Source organism: Camelus dromedarius, unplaced genomic scaffold (assembly GCF_036321535.1).
Source record: "Camelus dromedarius isolate mCamDro1 unplaced genomic scaffold, mCamDro1.pat HAP1_SCAFFOLD_41, whole genome shotgun sequence".
Lineage (NCBI taxonomy): Eukaryota > Metazoa > Chordata > Mammalia > Artiodactyla > Camelidae > Camelus > Camelus dromedarius.
The window spans coordinates 975,463-994,625 of record NW_026989840.1 but is presented as its reverse complement, the minus strand read 5'-3'; the positions used below and the strand labels follow the sequence as shown (position 1 = coordinate 994,625).

The 19,163-nt window shown below is 41.6% G+C and overlaps 1 protein-coding gene across 1 annotated transcript in view; it reads left to right on the top strand.

Annotated features, from left to right (window-relative positions):
• The window catches only part of LOC135320905 (uncharacterized), a 140,321-nt gene extending 128,925 nt beyond the window's left edge, over positions 1-11,396 (top strand). Inside the window, exons 28-29 of the mRNA XM_064484111.1 lie at positions 2,559-2,698; positions 10,354-11,396. The gene's annotated coding sequence lies outside the window, so the exon portion shown is untranslated. The remainder of the gene's footprint in view (positions 1-2,558; positions 2,699-10,353) is intronic.
• The last annotated feature ends 7,767 nt before the right edge of the window (positions 11,397-19,163 follow it).

Genomic DNA, 19,163 nt, shown 5'->3' with positions numbered 1-19,163 from the left:
GGGTTTGAATCCTTCACCATTTTGATGTTAATTGCTGTGGCCTTCCTTGAATGGCTGTGCTCTGCCTATTCCATCCTGTCTCACTATGATGACACAGAGAGAGCAAAGGCAGGGCCCTGCCTGTGCTCCTGCATTTAACAGCAGGATGTGTGGAGTGGGCTTATGATGACTCTGAGTAGTGAGAAAGGTGTTTCAGATTTTGCCACGTGAGACATGGGGACCTGCCAGCAGCCATCACAGATTTATCTCAAGGGCATTATCGCTTGTGTTGTTACGGAAACAACAGGCCAGCCAAGAAACATGCACTGAGATTTATTACTCCGGCGGGCTCAGAGGGGCTTCTGTTCCGAAGCTCTGAGCACCTTCAAGACCTGCACATGAGGTTCTATAGGGTTAGTTACAAGTAAGGGGCTATTAGCCAATAAGGCTCAAACAACAAAAAGCAAGGAATCAGTACACTGAAGCTTATGAATTTGGAACAGATCACTTTACTGACAATTGTTGACCTTGGATTTAAGAGTTAGCTTATTAGCCCAGTCAACTGACACTAAACTTCAGATTTACGAGTTAGCCCAGCAATACTTAGATCAGTAAACCGACATTTATCACACTTAGATTTGTGACTTAGCTCGTTAGCCCAGCTGGGCTTTTCCTTCACAGTGTCATTCATCTTTTCTATATTTCTTTTTTTTTTTTAAGTATTTAATTCAAATTTAATATCAGGTTTTTTTGGAAAGAAATTTCTCTTTTTCTTTTCTTTGGGACTCTTTTGGGGGGGTAGGTAATTAGGTGTATTTATCTGTTAGTGGAAGCCCTGGGGCTTGAACCCGGGACCCTGTGCACGCTAAGCACACCCTCTACCACCCCCCCATGATCTTTTCTTTTTGCTTTAGTTGCCAAGAATCTTACAGCTGAATTTCTAGTCGTCCTTTAACACTTGCCCTGACTCCAGGGAATCCATTTTTATGACTTTACCTCCCCCAGGTTTCATTTAAATATTGAATCTCCATTTTCTCTTCACTCTCAGTTTTGCCTTTTTGTTGTTATGGTTGTTAAGGTGTGTTTAAAAAAATTGTTTAATTTCTCTTTTAGCAGGAGGCTGAAAGTAAATAAATATGTAAACAAACAGCACACTTAAATGCTTTTATACATTCTATGCTGTTTAGTAGTTACTTAAAAACCGAATTGAATATTAAATTGATAACATTTTTAAGTTATTTTTTAATTTTTTACAAAGATATAGCTGATTTAAAATATGATATGTTTCAGGTGTACAATAGATGCTCCATTTATAGTTACTGTAAACATTGGCTGTATTCCCTGTGTTGTAAGATACATCCCTGTAGCGTGTTTACATAACTTGTTGCAGTTTGTATAAGAAAGTTGGGTAACGCAGAGTCTGGGGCATGGCTGTGTCTGACCCAGGGTCACGCTCACCCTGCCTGTCAGAGCCCAGGCCCTCACTCCTGTCTGCAGGGCAGCGAGTGAAGGCAGCCCTCATCAGCGCTGGCACCACCCTCTGAGCGGCAGTGACAGCAGTGTCTGTGTGTGGACGTGCAAAGTGTTTTTCCAGGAGCTTTACATGCATTTCTGCATTTAATAATTAAAGCCCTCCTGTGAGGAAGCGTTTTATGATTTTAATGAATAATACATTTTATTTTGATATTGATAGACTTCAAACCTCCGGAAAATTTACAGGAGTAGTATAGTAAACGCTTAGAAACAGTTCACCTAAAAGGGCACTATTTGTCCTTTTGTGTCTGGCTTATTTTAACATAAAGTTTCAAGGTTCATCCATATTGTAGCCTGAGTCAGTACTTTATTCTTTTGGTTTCATAATATCCTTTTTCTTTTTTTTCGTTTTTGGTCTATTTAAAAATATTTTCATTGAAGTCTAGTCAGTTTATAATGTTGTGTCAGTTTCTTGTGTACAGCACAACAATTCAGTTAAATAGGAACATACCTGTATTCATTTTCATATTCTTTTAAACATAAGTTACTATAAGATATTAAATATATTCTCCTGTGCTATACAGTATAAACTTGCGGTTTATTCTATACATACTCAATATCTGCAAATCTTGAACTCCCAATATATTCCTTCCCACACCCTCTCCCCTCTGGTAACCATAGTTTGGTTTCTATGTCTCTGTGTCTGTTTCTGTTCTGTAGATAAGTTTATCTTTTTGTGTCTTTGTTTTTTGATTTTTTTTTTTTAAGATTCCACATGTTAGCGATCTCATATGGTATTTTTCTTTGTCTTTCGGGCTTACTTTTCTTTGAATGACATTCTCCAGGTCCATTCATGTTTCTGCAAATGGCATTACTTTATTATTATTTTATGGCTGAATAGTAGTTTATTGGAGAAATATACTACAGTCTCTTTATCCAGTCATCTTTCAGTGGATATTTAGGTTGTTTCCATGTCTTGCTATTGTAAATAGTGCTGCTGTGAACATTGGGGTGAAAGTGTCTTTTTGAGTTAGGGTTCCTTCTGGATATATGTCCAGGAGTGGGATTGCTGGGTCATATGGGAGGTCAATTTTTTGTCTTTTTAGGAACCTCTGTACAGTTTTCCCCAATGGCTCCACCAAACTGCATTCCCACCACAGTGCAGGAGGGTTCCCAGTTCTCCGTAGCCTCTCCAGCATTTACTGTCTGTGAACTTCTGAATGATGGCTATTCGGATTGGTGAGAGGTGAGTCTTGATTGCAGTTTTGATTTGCATTTCTCTGATAATGATATTGAGCTTTTTTTTCATGTGCCTATTGGCCATTTGTATGTCTTCATTGGAGAAAAGTTTCTTTAGGACTTCTGCCCATTTTTGAATTGAATTGTTTGTTTTTCTTTCTTATTAAGTGTAAAAGCTGTTTACATATTCTGGGAATTAAGCCCTTGTCAATTTCATTTATTGCAACTATTTTCTCTCATTCCATAGATTGTCTTTTTGTTTTGCTTTTTGTTTCCTTTTCTGTGCAAAAGCTTTTAAGTTTAATTAGATCCTACTTGTATTATTTTGCTTGTATTTCTATTGCTTGAGTAGACTGCTCCAGGAAAACATTGTTGAGATGTATGTTAGATGTTTTGCCTATGTTTTCTTCTAAGAGGTTTATAGTGTCTTGTCTACATGTTTAAGTCTTTAAGCCATTTTAAATTTATTTTTGTGTATGCTGTGAGGGAGTAGACTAACTTCATTGATTTACATGCAGCTGTCCACTTTTCCCTACACCATTTTCTGAAGAGGCTGTCTTTACTCCATTGTATGTTCTCACCTCCTTTGTCAAAGATTCAATGACCAAAAGTTTGTGGGACTATTCTTGGTAATTTTGTTTATCCGTTCATTGATGGATGGATATTGTTTGTAACCTTTGGTTACTCTGAAAGATACTGCCATGAATATTGAGGTGCAACTTTTTGTGAGAATATATTTTCATTCTGTTGGCTGTACAGTTGGCCCGCCATATCTGTAGTTTCCACTTTATGGATCCAGATGGCTGATTGTAAAGGGACTCGAACATCCTTGGATTATGGTATCCAGGGTGGGGGTTTCCTGAAACGAACCCCCCGAGGATACTGAGGAATGACTCTATATGTAGGAGTGGAATTGCTGTGCCATATAATTCTAACCTTTTGAGGAAACACCAGGCTTTTCCAAAGAAGCTGCACCATTGCCCCTTTCCAACCGCTGCATATTGAGGGTTCCCATTTCTCTGCCTCCTGACCGACACTTGTTATTGTCCATGTTTTGATTATAACCATCCTAGTGAGTGTAAAATCAGATATCATTTTGATGTTGATTTCGCTAGTGATGCTGAGCATCTTTTCATATGCTTATTGGCCAATTGTGTATCTATTTAAATACTTGGCATATTTAAAAATTGGGTCGATTTTCTTTGTATTGGTCAATTGTAAGCATTTGTTTTATATCCTGGATACTAGTCTCTTATTAGATATAGGCTTTGCAAAATTTTTCTCCTATTCTGCAGATTGTCGTTTCACTTTAGTTTTTTTAAACATTAAAACAATTTCTTTCTAGGGGAGGTAATTAGATTTATTCATTTTATTTTTCTTGCTAAGCACGCACTCTATCACTTGAGCTACCCCCTTCCCCTTCATTTCACTTTCTTGATGATGTCCTTTGTAACAAATGGTTTAATTGTGATGAAGTCCATTTTATCTTTCTTGTTTTTCACTTGTGCTCTTGGTATTGTATCTAGGAAGCCATAGCATATCCTTGAACCACAAGGATTTAAACTATGTCTTTATTAGAAAGTTTATATATTTAGTTTTTACGTTTCCGTCTGTGATCCATTTTGAATTAATATTTTATTTGTTATATAAAATACGGGGGTCCAGATTCCAGATTAATTATTTTGCCTTCAGATACCCAGGTGTCTCTGCACCATTTGTTGAATAGACTATTCTTTCAATGGAGTTTTGTTGGCACATTTCTGGAAAAATGACTGTAAATGTAAGTTTCCCCCCTAGATTTTTTATTGTGTCTCATAGATTTATGCATCCAAACTTATGCCAGTACCATAATGACTTGAGTACTATAGATTTGTAGTAACCTTTGAGTGAGTCCTCCAACTTTGCTCTTCTTTTTCAAGATTGTTTTGGCTGACCTGGTTCCCTTGCACTTCCATATGAATTTTGGCATCAGTTCTTCAATTTTTGCAAAGAAGTCAGCTGGAATTTTGATAGGGATTCCATTAAATTTGTAGATCACTTTCGGGAGTCTTAACATTTTTAACAATATTGTCTACCATTCCATGAACATGGGATGCCTTCCATATATGTAGATCTTTTAATTTTTTTTTGGTGATACTTCAAAATGTTCAATGTGCAAATCTTGTAAAATTTTGTTAAATATATCTCTCATTTTATTTTTAATGCTGTTGTAATTGGAAAGGCTGAGCTTCCTAAGGGTGGGACTATATATCAATTTATTTATTTCTAGGATTCCCACACAGCAAATACACTAGATTTATATTTGCTACATAAATCTATCCACAATTCTTCCCACCCCCATGTCATAAGAAACCAAGACCCAGGTTAAGCTACCTGAACACCTATGTGGAAGTGAGAAGTGAGACCCTTGTTTGGGGCTTTGTGCAGATTATACTGAAAGCTTATTCATTATGGCTTCATCTTAATTTCTTTTAAACAATCCTTTCAGTGTATATAGTCAGATACATTAAGAAAATGCCCTTTCGATGTGTGGAGGAGCTAAGACTATAATTTTCAAATAATTTCTAGTGAGAGTGTTGTACTTGAAACTAATTTGCATCAATCTTTGAAGATTTATGTTTCAGGAGCTTTGACTATATAATACCTGTCTTTATTCAATAACTACAACTAAATGCACAAACAACATGTAAGAGTTTGAGCAAACTGCCCCCGCCCCATACTGCTGGTTGGCTGCAGCTGTAACTGGAGTCAAGTCTTACCTATCCCAGTACGCTTGGGCGGATCTGCTCAAAGGGGTTCGTCCAATAGTTTGTCGGTAGTCTTTTGGACAAAGCCATAAAGCATTGATTTAAGGTTGCTGGAATGGAATCTATTTTATTAATATTAAGTAAGCACATATTGAGTGCTTACTGTATGTTGGGAATTGTCCCTTAGCTTCACATGAATATTATTTCGCTTAAAACCTCTCATATTTCCTTGTTATTCACACTTTACAGATAAGGAGTCTGAGGATTAGGTTTTCTCTCTTTTGGGGGGAGCTCATTATCAATGATGGGAAGTTGTAAGGAAAAAGATACTGATTCATCCAGAGAAAACATTTTTCTGAGAGTCAGCACTGAAGAGGGTGATCATTGTTTGAGTAAGACGAGCCACGGTTTGTACGGAGTCAGCATCCCTGTCCTGGTCACGGCACGTGTAGTGCTGCGTGGTGGGTGAGGCAGCGAGGCCGCGCAGGGAACGCGGATGCCAGGCCGTTGGTCTGTGCTCAGGATCAGTGGGGCTTTCTCCTAAGGGAAGTGGAAAGTCATTGTCAGATTTTAAGTAGGGGAGAGAGGTGCTCTCGTAGATCACTTTTGTCTTGTAGAATGCTTAGAAACATTTAGAAGGCTCGGCAGGAGGTGATGTGATAAGTCAGAGTAGGGTGGCTCTTTGGTGCAGCAGTGTTCAATTTTCAAGTGGTTTTCAGTCCCAGGTTTGTGGCTCAGTAGCCGTGTCACTTTGGATGACGCACTCAAGGAAGTGAAACAATTTATCTTATTAATTGAAGCAGTGATATACCGATTTCCCAGGACTTCTGTGGAGATCCAGTGAGGTAACGTGTGCACAATGTGCAGCGTGGTCCCCAGCACAGAGTCACTGCTGAGGGAGTGCCAGTGAGAACCTGGTAGTTGAGGTTTGGGTGGTGTGACTCGTTGACTGAGGAAATTGGGCCCTGAAGGAGGGGTCCAGTCACATCTGTGAGTGATGGGACTGAGCTGGGAGAGGCAGAGAGACCTTGCCCCCCGACAAGAGGCCCTGGGCAGGACGGCTATGGGAGGAGCACCGTGAAGTCAGCTATTTGCAGGTGGAGTTGGAGGTTCCCTTGAAACATCTAAGTGCAGTTCCACAATCACAGAGGAGGTCTAGGCCCGGGCTGTGCATTTTCCTATAATCTCAATCCCTGAGGACGCCAAGTTATTGATCATTGAACGTGAAGACATACTTACAGGACAAGTGAATAGTAAGTATCATCTCTGTCATCAAAGCTCAGGTCTCTTTATTCATCACTCACTTTGCTAATTGGGTTCTTACAGAGTTCACTTCACCATCCTCACCTGGGCTCAGGCTCCACAGAAAAGATCTTGTGAGTCTCCCTCTTTTCCAGAAGAAAACACATTTAGCTGGTAGACTTCTCTACTTCGCCAGACTTAGAATTTTAGTTTGTTGATTTAATTCTGTTTTCTGTTGCCCGTCTCCTGACAGGAGAGACATTTTACCTCATGGTCAGGTTTCAATTAGCTGTTACTGAGAACTGCTGATCTGATCTATAGTGTATTTTTTCTATTAACTTTCTAGAGTACTTATCATTTTTCTGTCTTTGTCCTTTAATTTTGTTTCCTCTTCAATGTTCTATCCTATTTGGGGCCTTATTTTATTTTTTAATTAAAAAATGTCTGTTAGCAGTTTAGAAAACAAAAGCAAATAAAAAATGCACATGATAGCTAGATTTAGAATATATCTACTGTGTTTTCTGTCTCGGCATTTGAGGGTTCTAGAAACTCTTGAAAACCTTCATTACATAAGTTCCTTAAAATGCTGATTAAGAAATTATACCTTCCTTCCTCATCTTTCAAGCTGCACAGCTAATTGTCAAGAAAGTGAGGGGAAATCCTCAGAAGCCAAGTCAAACCAGAAAGCAGGGATTCTGGGAGATACGCGAGCCTTAGAAGCCCTGGGGAACAGTTGGCTCCTGAACTGAGTTTCAGTTGCCTTGACAGGAGTGCAGGAGGTTAGCCCCAGGCCTCTCACACTGGGAGTTGGATGGCTTTTCTTATGTAAGGCCAAGCACATCCTGAGAATTCTGCTTTATAAAAGGGTGAATTAGAAAGAAAATTAAAAAAGCATTCCTCAAGGCAAGGAAGTAAGGAAAGTCAATTTTTTTGGAAGCGGGGAAATATAACATATCCAATGTAAGTATTTAGTTTAAATCTATTCTGGCATGAGAGTGACAACAAACTCCTGGCAGAAAATCACAGCTCCTCCCGGAAAGAGAAGTTGTGTTTTGAATGAATCAGTGGGCAGCCATTCCGAAAAAGTTCTCCAGAGTCTTCTGGATCAAGATACTGGACCCAAACACCTCCCTTCCATGGTCTCATTTAAATAACCAGAAAGGTTTTAAAGGAAAGAAGCCATAATCATAGTTCTATTTATTGACATTAATATATGCTAGGAATTCAGAGGTGACTATGGAGTTGTCTCCTCTTTGATGGACTTTACTTTCTATTTGACATAGTTGGGGAACTTGGTGGAGGGTGGTGTTAGTCTGTTGCAATTAGCCAGGATAGGAGATTAAGAAAGCAGTGAAGGGCGGGTGACATTTTTAGCTGAGGACAGTCCTGTTCAGTTGGTTTGTAATTGCAGGCTCGTTGAGTTGTCACTGGAGGGAATTGATCTTATGGAGTTTGGACTTAACTCAGGCCTCTTCAGAATGGACAAGTGAACCTGGAAAAAGACAGTCAAATTTGTGCAGACATTAAAGTCCACGTGAACGTGCTGTATCCCTGAGCCAAAGATAGGACAAGTAGGCAGCACTTCTTGAGGACAGAGGAGTGGTTTTTAAGGTTCTTCAATAATGAACCAGGGAACCGGGATGGCCAGTTGTCAAACTGTGACGTTGCTCTTTGGACGGTGTACCCACCGAGGTTATTGGCCGTTTATAGGTTTCCATTTCTCTTTAATGCATGACAGGTGATGAGGACGTGGGCATACTATTTTGACACCTTGTACCTGCCTAGAAGCGCGGGCACAGCTACGGCTGCGCCTTACATCTTGCCGCCCATCCCGCTCCCTGGTTCCGTGATCACGGCCGAGTGGTTCCTTGATGACCTGTCCGTCTCCTCTGTGACAACGTAACCCAACAAAATACCGGAGCGTATTAGCTTGGCTTAGTATTTTTCCATCCTTCCCTTCGAATGATGATGACTGATAATGGACCCAGTTACTTTTGCAGGTGATTTACACATAGGGCTTTCAGTACAAACCTCGTAATCCCCACTGTGTGATCTAGAGAAGAAAGTGACATTCTTTCCAAATTGTTTTGTTGCACTTATGTGGGAAAATGATGTACGTTTGAATATGTATTTCCTCTCTGAATCATCATGGCTAGAGATGAATATTTGTAGACATGAAATGAGTTTACTGTATTTGAACTGTATGGTCCCCTAAATTCTCCCCAGCTTTTTAAAGTCATCACTGGAGTGCTACCTCCAGAGTGTCCCAAAGCATCCACCACTGCCTGTTCTTCGGACACTGTGAGTTTCCAAGTTGGAGAAGGCTGCTGGCTGTTGAGGCATTCTCTGGCACATCTCTGGCTGGCTGATGTGAGCTTAGCACACAAGACTTGGCAGACAGTATCTAACCATGGTCACGTCCATTTCTGGAACACTCATTTAGGATTTTACACCTATGCTAGGGGCATACGTTATTTCATTTAGTTTTCCCAACAATCATAATTAGATTTTATCACCTGTATTAATAAGGAAACTGTGAAAGCGAGTGACGTGCAGACTTTGGACTGGAACACGGGTCTTTCTGATCCCTGTCTCTGTTCCCTCCCCAGCCTATCCTTCCAAATGGCCAGGAGACTCTTCCTCAGTCTTGAGTTTCCCCCTGATGTTACCACTCTCTTTGTTTCTGGAGAGGAAAACAAGTCTAAACTTACTTTCCAGTTGGAAATGGAATGGAGAGTTAACGTTGGAAGCCGGGAGAGTCTGTCCTGTGATGAAGCGGTCTCCGAACCACTTCCATTGGGACTTCACGTCACTGTCTGGGCCCCTTGCACAGCCTGTGCACAGGTGATAAGCCAGATGTGCCGAGCAGTCCTCCCGGACAGGGCAGCGGGTTGGAAATGAGTTTGGGTATTTGGTTTCATTACATAGGTTCCTGAGGGCCTTGGCCTGGCACTTCGAGTGGGACCACTCCCTGTCCCACAGACTCATGCTCTGGGCCCGTGCAGACCTAACGTGGCCTCAGCCTGAGACTCAGTGCCCGTGGTGATGAGGAGCATTTTAGTCCAGGGTCTGCCGGAGGCTCTGACACTTCTGGGCAGTGGGAATTTGTCCAGGATGATAATAAATCCTCCCCGAGATTCAGATTTCCTTGCCTGTGAGCCGGGGTAGTAATATTTTCTGAAATGATTGTAATGATTCAGTAACGGGCACAGCGTGTGCTGGCAGGTAGCTGGTGTTTAAGGAGCAGAAGTCACAGTCACTCTGTCAGCCTCTCACTGTGTGCTCTGTGCTTTGAGAGGTTGTGTGTTTGATGAAAGTCCCGCCCAAACCCTAGGGTGTAGATGAACTGTTGTTCCTTTACTTTCCCGTCCTTTTCCTCTTTCCCTTCTCTGTGTCCCATGTTTAGGTAGCAGACTCCTCTGTTTCAGGTAATACGGGCCTTTCTAGTAAAAGGAGAGGAGGAACGCGGAAAGGTGGGGCCCAGAGGGGGTCTGGAGCGTCTGCACAGCGCTGCTTCCCTGCATTTCTGCATCCGGTCCCATCAGTGCACGAAGTCAGCCTTCCTCTTCCTTCCTGTGTCATTGGGTCTCTGTTTTAAGGGAAAATTTTTTACGGGTTTTTTTCACTTACATGTTTCGTTCAGATGCTTGTTGCTTTTCTCCCTGTGCTTCAGCATTCCTAGGAGAGAATTCAGCAGTGCAGCATCCTCTCCGAGCTCTATGAGTTGATCGGCTTCCACCGCAAGTCCGCCTTCTGCAAGCGGGTGGCCCCCGTGCAGCGCGCGGCCCCCGGCATCACGGAGCCTGGCGGGAAGGCCTGCTACCGACTCCTTCTGCAGACGCTTCCTGGCTACAGTCTGTCGCTGGATCTGCAGGACTTCAGCAAAGGTGTTGGAACTAAAACATTGCTTCAGTCCCATTAACCATGCCTGGTTTGGGCCCTGCTGTCCTGTCTCATCAGGGTGAATCCTGATTCGTTTAGAAAAGGGCTCAGCAGACTTTTTCTGTCAAGGGCTTGGGAGTAAGTATTTCAGTGTCTGCAAACCTCCTGATCTCTGGTGCAGCTGCTCAGCTCTGCTGTTCAGACGCCAGAGCAGCCGGACATTCCACACACACAGAGTTTTATTAACAGCGTTGGCTGGGGCTGGATTCGGTGTATGAACTGCAGTTTGTCCCCACAGCTCCTCACTATTGACGCCTGCACCAGAGCGTGCATTTGCGACAATGGGTGAACCTGCACTGACACGTCATCATCACCCAGAGCCCAGACTTGACACTAGGATTTACACTTGGTGGTGTGCACTCTGTGGGTTTGGACAGATGTGAAATGACATGTATCCGCCGTCACAGCATCATACAGAGTAGTCTGTCTTAGTGACCTTAAAATGCTCCGTGCTGCACCTCATTCATTGCTCCTTCCCCTCTAGCCTCTGACAGCCACTGATCTTTTACTCTCTTTGGTGTTCCCTTTCCCAGAACACCATACAGTTGGAATCAGACAGTTGCGGAACCTTCCCAGATTGGCTTCTTTCACTTAGTAATATGCATTTAAGGTTCCTCCATGTCTTTTCCATGCCTTGATAACTCATTTCATTTTAGCACTAAATAATAGTCCACTTTCTGGCTGGACCACAGTTTATCCATTCACCTACTGAAGAAGAGCTTATTTGTTTCTGAGTTCTGGTGATTATGAATAAAGCTGCTATTAACATCTGTATGCAGATTTCTTTGTGGACATAAGTTTCCATTTCGTCGAGTAAACACCAAGGAGCACAGTTGCCGGATCATATGTTAGGAGTACGTTTAGTTTTGTAAAAAATTGCCAGACCGTCTTCCAAAATATCTGGGCCATTTTACATTCCCACCAGCAATGCATGAGAATTCCTGACGCTCCACATCCTCACCAGCATTCGGTGCTGTCAGTGTTCTGCGTTTTGGCAGTTCTGACAGGTGTGCAGTGATACCTCGCTGTTTCAGTCTGCATCCCCTTGATGACAGATGCTGTGGAGCATCTTTCCATAGACTTCTTTGGCATCTAGATTTCTTCTTTGATGAGGTGTGTGTTCAGGCATTTTGCTCATTTTTTAATCAGGTTGTTCATCCTTCTTGTTGAGTTTAAAGAGATTTTGGTATATTCTGGATATCAGCCCTTTATCAATGTGTCCCTGCCCTTCACCTGCAGCACCGGAGTTGCCCTTGGGGTCTCAGTGGAGTGTCAGCTCTTCAAAGAGGTTCCCTGTCTTCCCTCAGCCTAAATACTGTCCTTGTATTTTTCACTTTCATTGACTCATTTTGTTGTTTTTAAATAGCATTTCCCATAATTTGTAAGTACATTAAAAAAAAGGGCAATGATTGAACACCACCTCCCCCACCAGGCTGTGTGCGCTGTGAGAGCAGAGGCCCTGTCCCCACTCACCGTTTCCCATGACAGCACATGGCACATGTCCATGTAAAAGTGTGTAACGTGGGGCCAAACCTGATGAGCAGCTATGATGACATGTGTTGGCTACCATTTATTGAGTAGACTTTGTTTCTGATCTTAATTATTAAATCACATGAATGAAACTTGTTTGTTTTGAAAAATAACCAACAAAGCACACCTCCATTTGATTGGTACTTTCCACTTAGCCTTCTGACCCAGGAGGGGATGTTCACCATCATTTTGTGGAGGAGGTTGGGGAGGTAAAGTAAGAGAGTGAGATCAAATAAAGTAAAAATGATAACTATCAGTTGGCTTTATTTTCACTAAGACATAAAAGTTACTTTAAACCCTATCTCAGCTGTTGTTCTGTTGTTTTAAACATTTCTCATAGAATTAAATGGAAGCCCATTAAACCCTGAAAGGGAAATTGTGTGCTCAGGTCCTGAAAATTGTTTATGTCTATTTCTTGAAATGCACATTTTCCCTGCTGGTTACAGAAATTCGAGGCGAGAACACAGCCGTGCGCTGTGTGTCTGCTGGCTTCACGGGCTGCTCACTTTCATTTTCATTTTCTTGTGTTGCAGTTTATGAAGGTTTTCCATGAGATATATTGCTCAGCCATTTCCTGAATGAAGGATTGAATTTTCCACAGGAAATCTTATGAAAGAGAGTGACAAGGCACATGGGTTTCCCAAAAAGGAATACTTGATGTAATAAATTCTCACTATGGTGAACTTTTTTAATACAAGCCACTTGAAAATTCTATCACTAGGTCATAGGCCACAAATCTGTCTTAAGAATAAAAAGATTCAAATTTTATAGAAGAAGCAGTTTGAATCAAGTAGAAATTATGATTTGTACACTAGTTGGTGTTAGAACTTATACTCAGTCTTATCATAATTGCCTGTGGTAGGAACTGGATCATTATTTATTTATTAAAAAAAAAAATCCACTAGGTGCTATTTGCCCCATTCTTGATGCAGCAGTGCTGAGGTTAGTTAAGTTGGGCCATTTAGGATTGTTAGCTAGGTTTTCCGGACATTGATTTCAGCCTCTTTATCTTTTTTACAATCTCTTCTTTTGTATCGGCCTTTGGTTTTTTGACAACGTGGAAATACTCCACGGATCTGCATTTCCCTTTTTTCCTGTCTTTGTGGGAAAAGATTTCTGAAAGACAAACTACTAGGATATTAAGGATTTTGTGTGGGGTAAGTTTATTCAGTTCTAAGGATTTCAATTAATACGTATTAATACTTGCTATTCAGCTAATGACAGTAAAATTATAAACTAAATTAAGTGTACATCAGTAAGTATAGTACAATCAGCCCATCACCCAGATTAAGGTATTCACAAACTTTTCCATATTTCCTTTATTCAGACCTTTGTTCTTTTATTTGTCCTTTGTTGAAGTACTTGACAGCAAATCCAAGAAGACATGTCATTTTACCCTATGTGCTCAAGTAGGCATGTCTGAAAAATGAGGGCCTTTTTTTGATCAGGTTTTTCCATTTGACCCATGTGCTCGTTAAGTATCAGCTTTATCAGGCATCTCACTAGGCATTAGGGATCCTTGGGGCAATGAGACAGTCCTGGCTCCCAAGGAAGTTAAGGGCTGATGGAAGAAACCAACACAGGAGCTTGGGTGCCTCACTTAAGGTCCCTTCTGGATGACACCAATTGGACAAAATTTGTGCACAATACAGTAGGATTCACAGAAGGGACTTGTCAGACTTGTAGGGCAGGCCGTGAGAGAGGCGGTCAGCAGGGCTACAAGAGGAGAACTCATTTGATCAGAATCTGAAATCCTTTCTGCCAACCTTTCTACCAAGCCCCCAGGACCCATCACACACAACCCTGTGCTGTAACTGTTTTTGATTCCAGTTACCACATCTCCTTCAGGAAGGATTTTAAGGTGGAAAATATTTAAGATCCGTAATTGTTGCCAGAAGGGACATAGAACAAGGAACATGTAAACAACACAAATGTCCATCAGCACATGACTGGATAAAGACAAGGTGATACATATATACAATGGAATACTACTCAGCCATAAAAGATACCATTTGCAGCAATATGGATGGACCTGAAAACTGTCATTCTAAGTGAAGTGGGGTGGAAAGAGAAAGAAAAATTCCATATGATTTCATTTATGAGGAATCTAAAATTAATAGCAATAATAATAAGACCACAAATGAACTAAATATTGTTTTGATTTTTTGAATATATGCAAGCACATCTGACTGTCCTTTGTGATTGGATTACCATATTCTGTTTATTCTTTTGTAGATGTCCTTAATCCTCTGGTAACTAATTTTAAAAATCTAAAGCTCTAATCTGTTCTTAGAAACAATAATTAGTACATATATGTAAACAAAAAAATGCAGTATGCTCTATACATATATTTGCATGCAATATGTGTATGTGAAGTTGAACTGTAAAAATTCTACCTAATAAAACTGAAAAAGGAAAAAAATAAAAAATTTATTTTAAAAAATCACCCCTATTTAGATATTAAAACGTTCATTTCTGGGATTCTGTGAAAGACAGCATTGAAGTAGGTTTTTAAGATTTTCTCCTTGTTCCTCGGTGAGCAGCCTGGGCTGCACAGCTTGTCCGCCACAGGCCCCCAGGACTTGCCGGCTTGCTCCTCACTTGTTGGGAGGAAGATTAGCTGCTTCAGGATTATTTATGTTCTTAGAAGTTGCTGAAAACCCCACAGAGCTTCTGTTTACATGGAGTTTATCTGTCAATATACCCCATTATAGAAATTAGAACAGAAAATTTAAACCCAAGAACTGACAAGCACATGATGTCCCAGCACGTGGTCAAAGCAGTACTGTCACGGTGGCGTGTGTTGGTTCTAGAAAAAATGCACCATACACTCAAAAATGAGGGTGAACCCACAGATCTCATCTCAGCAATGCTATGAAGAGGTGGGACCCAAAGCCCCTAAAACAGTGCTGAAGTCCCCAGATGTCTCAGAACACACAGAGCCATGAGATCAAGAATCCAGTACCTCATGGATCATCAGCTGTGGAGACTGCGTCCTGGGTCAGGAGGAGCAGAAGTAGGGATAGCAGGCACATATTCCTATTGAAAGCAAAGCTTTAAAGGTATTGAATTGACTGAAAGTTTGGCAAAGATTTGCATTAGGCTACTACATTTCCTCTCCTGGAGACGTTAGAAGGATAACACTGATTAATAGAGGATGATTGTAATGGATTAATTATGATACTGATGACATGGGCTGTGAACACTAACCCTGCACTCAGTGTAGAATAAGCCTTTTATGTACACACTTCATTATGTCTCCACACCCCTGCAACGTGGCATTAAGCACTCATACAAACATGAAACCAGTGACTATAAAACAGTCACAAGCCTTCCTCTCCAGCATGAGGTAGCAAAACCAGCAAGGATTTTCAATGACAAAAGCCAAAATCATATATTTTTGGGAAAGAAAGCAAATGAAACACTGAAGAACAATTAACCAAAATAGCAGATGGAATGGAAAATTTTATTGAAGAAAGCAATGATTGATTCAATTAAAACAGCTAATGTCCCTGGTATAATTGAACCATCAATCCAAATTTTTGGAAAAGTGGGTTGTGAAATTATTGTCTCATTTAATGTTGGAATTCCTATTTGGACCAATTTGATATGCATCACTGGTGTGAGGTTAGATATTTAGGTAATTAACAATTTTCCTATTTTTTAAGTTAACAGGAAACATAACACAGGACTCCAGATTTAGGGAGAGAATGCAAACAACTACTTTCATAATCCATCCAGTAAGGACACGTGTCCCTGCGTCACCAAAGCAATGAGAATTTGCAGAAAGTAAACACAGTTCTCCAATTGTGATAAATACGAGACAGTGAGCCATAAATTACGAGAACTAGCAACTGTTTAAATGCCATGGGCAAATTTTTTTTATCATCTTGAAAACATCACTGATGTTCTAGGTAAGAAAAAGAATTGTTTTACTAAAAAATCCAACTGACACAGGGGTTTTTCCAAGTGAGAAGGTGATTCTAAAAAGTGCAGTAAAATGAGTAAAGATGATCTGCGCAGTGACGGAGATGGTCTAGACTAACCAGCATCAAGATTCCTGGTTTTACACTTGCACTCTGCTCGTCATCTATGACGCAAGAACTCATGAAATGATTTTTTTTTCTTTAGGGAAAAAAACATTAATAAAATCTAACTATAAGATGTGGTATGTAAAGTGGTAATGAAGTTTTCTAACCTTATGATGCAGCCAGTGTAATGTAGCACTTATTCGGGCACTAGAATTTTTTAATTCATGATTTCTTTTATACCCTATTTCTATCCTAAAGGAGACACTTAATGTTTTCTACTTTATTCAACGTATCTTGTGAGGGTTGTGATATACACTGGTATGGCAGTTTTAAGAGATTCAAAATCGCCTCTGTTGTTGTGGTCAGGAAAGGCAAGGCTCCCTCACAGCTGCGACGGAGAAGGAATCCCCAGAGTCAGCCTCCGGGCAGCTTCCAAACCGCATCTGCTTGCACTTGGCACAGGACACCATAAGCAAGTGTAACTCTGACAAGAAGATTTCCCCGGGGACCTGGGAGGTGCTCATTGTGAAGCCACTTGTTTCCCAGTTAGGTAAGGGTTGGAAAAATAGTTTATTAGAAGTGACTCCCTTTGTATGTGCCTTTTGTCCTGAGAGGTCAATAATTAGCATAGAATATAAAATACCCCATAATATAAGAATTTGGGTATCCCATCTTTCCATCTACCTGTCTATTTGTTTATCATACTTATAGTTAGGTTACATTTTCTATGACGTTCACTTCCGGGCACCAGAAAAGAAAGGTTACAAAATATTTATTATAAATAGGGGGGACTGGGTCTAAGGGTTAAAAACCACTTCTGCTAACAATAAAAACCATATAATAATTTTAATCTCAGTTGCATCAGACCTTCCAGAATTAATCCCTCAATTTCACTTTTAAAACAGTAATGGAATCTCGGTTCTTTCAAGACTCGGGCCTGATCACCACCCATCCAGACATCTATCTGTGGGTCCCTACTTGTCCTCGAGGACACCGAACACACCATACGGGGTGAAATTTCTTCACTGTCCCTACTGTAGCGGAAACCTGGATGTCCCAGGTAATGTCCAGGATTCACACCTACCTGCAAAAATCAAAGTCATGTGACTGAAATGGGAAAACACAGGTGGTGTGATAGGGCTGAAAGCTCACCAAAAACAGGTTTGGGGGCCTAACCCAAGCCCTCAGGCTCCTAACATGAAGAAGGACAGGGAGTCCCAATTAGCCACGAGACTGGGGGGCTTCATTACTCCATGAATAAAGGATTTGTGCCAGTGCCACCTTTAGACAGGGAACCCCAGAACCCAGACTTGGAAGCATCCTGTCCCCTCCCCTCTGAACAAATATTCTCTCAAGACACGTAGTGAGAGATGGGAGCCCCGGTGAGCTCTGGAATAAGATGCAATCTGAAAGACTGCTGGTAACAAATTGTGTGGAGCTCGGGCAGCCCCCAGGGCCACCAAACATTCTTGTACCACTGATGCCCACACTTCCATCCACAACAGTTTCTTCAGGACACTTACGCACAATAACCATCACACAAAAATGGTTGCTTAGACATGTTTTAAGAGAAATAACATTATGAGAATGCCAAATTCATGACAAGTCAGAGTAAAGACCCCAGAGTATTTACTGAATGAGATCTCACGTGTGCTCCGCATGAGCTTTAAACCCTTAGGACACAGTCATGGAACAGTAGGAATTTTCTTTCTTTCCTCCAAGTTGGCTTTGCTGGAGAACTCCGTGGACACAGGAAGACTCTGGATCCCACCTCTACTACTTACACAAAGGGCTCAACATATAGAGATGTATCAGCGCTGGTGCAGCCGGCTCCAATGTGCGCACTCCCGTGCCCAGCTCCCCGAGGAGCAGAGCTCCCCCCACGGGCACTGCAGTGCCTACGAGGATCAGGTGTCAGATGAGTGAGCCTGGGGCGGGCAAGACAGGAAGCAAGCACCACTCCCTCACGCTCTGCAGGTGATCTCTGTGTCATCTTGAATAAATAAAGTCAGCATTAAAGATGTTTGACCAGAGGGTAAAAGGTAAGGCCTCCCCAAATCTCCTCGCATTCCTTTAGTTGGAGTCCTGTTAGAACACATGGTGACAAGAGACGCTGGCTTTACATGCGCACGTTGCCCTCAGGGCTGCAGGGGAGGCCACGGTGCTGCCTCTGCCCCACCTCCTGCCTTCGTCCCGCAGACCTCACAGGGGCCGCTGACTCGTTTCTCTGACTTTCTCTCCTTGGTTGTGCTGCTCTTCCAGCTTTTAAGTGCTCATAAGAACCTCACCAGAAAATCTTTAACAATGAATGCAAATCAAATGAAATCAACAACAGAAACACAATGCCTTCATCATTACTTTACATTTTAGGATGAAATTCTTGAAGACGACTCCCTGACCTGAAGGGATGGATGGAGGAGGAAAGAAAAGAAGACAAGCATCTTTGGCCCATAAAAAATGAGAGGTAACCAGATGGTGGCTAGTTTTCATTGCACCTCTCTGCCAGCCTCAATTTCACATGCCCCTCCCAACTCAGCTCATCGGAACTCCACTGAAGGAGACGGCTTTGCAAATTTATTGGTAGCCAAAGAAATCGCTTGAGAAATAGTCTCCCAAACCCAGCGAGAACACTGAAAGCTGACAAGTGCCAGAATCAGAATACTAAAACACACAGATTCAAGCTCCGACACCCTCCCTGGTGGGTGTACTTACAGTGGGGGTGTGGCCGTGCAATTTGTCAGCATCCAACATATAAAAATGAAAGGGACACCAGTTTTCAACATCACAGTCCCTCTGAAACAACTGGTAGTCAATTAGCGTTTGTCGGCAGCAAAAGTCGATTTTCTCCCCTGAACGTGGAGGTGAACACACAGAAGAGACTGATGATCCCCGCTGCGAGTGTAGCTAAGTGTGTCTAAGCAAACTGGCTCCATCAGCCTTCTGATGAACAGGGGAGTGTGTGAGACGAGGGGCTCTGCAG